The sequence below is a fragment of the Lolium rigidum genome, chromosome 2, assembly GCF_022539505.1.
Source record: "Lolium rigidum isolate FL_2022 chromosome 2, APGP_CSIRO_Lrig_0.1, whole genome shotgun sequence".
Classification (NCBI taxonomy): domain Eukaryota; kingdom Viridiplantae; phylum Streptophyta; class Magnoliopsida; order Poales; family Poaceae; genus Lolium; species Lolium rigidum.
This window is the reverse complement of record NC_061509.1, coordinates 4,869,988-4,870,556: the sequence shown is the minus strand read 5'-3', so window position 1 is coordinate 4,870,556 and position 569 is coordinate 4,869,988.

The following is a 569-nucleotide window of genomic DNA, read 5'->3' as shown; positions in this document are numbered from 1 at the left end:
CGCCGATTGTGATATGCTAACCTTCAACTTCCCTTTCTGAAAACGGTAACTGGGTCTGGTTGGGATCCGGTTCTGCTGATCCGTCCGACCAGTCCTTTAGTTTATCTGCTTGACAAATTTCATTACTCTTTCCAACCTTAAATACTTATCGTAGATTTAGTTAAAATATAGGATAAAATCTGTTTAGATTCATTGGACCCGTTAAAAGTATTTAGGGCCAGAGCGACTATTACAATTCAGTTCACATGATCATGCTGCTTTTGACTTGTAAAATTTTATAAAAAAGAGAATTCTGAAAGATTGACCGGTGTGACGTTGGTGTGATGTCAAAGTCACCGATTCTTGTGTACCTATCAATGTAGCATTTGTACAAGCAAGAACGAAACACGACGAACGGAATCAGACAGTACATGCTCCACAGAATCTACGGTAGTGCATCATGAACCTGACGCTACACAGAACTTCTATTTTTCAGATAATGTTGATACGAAACTTGTGGCCGCCAAACGAGCCGACAAGTTTGTTGTCTGGTCGCCTTGGCTGGGCATGTAACCTCGTTTGACTCTTTG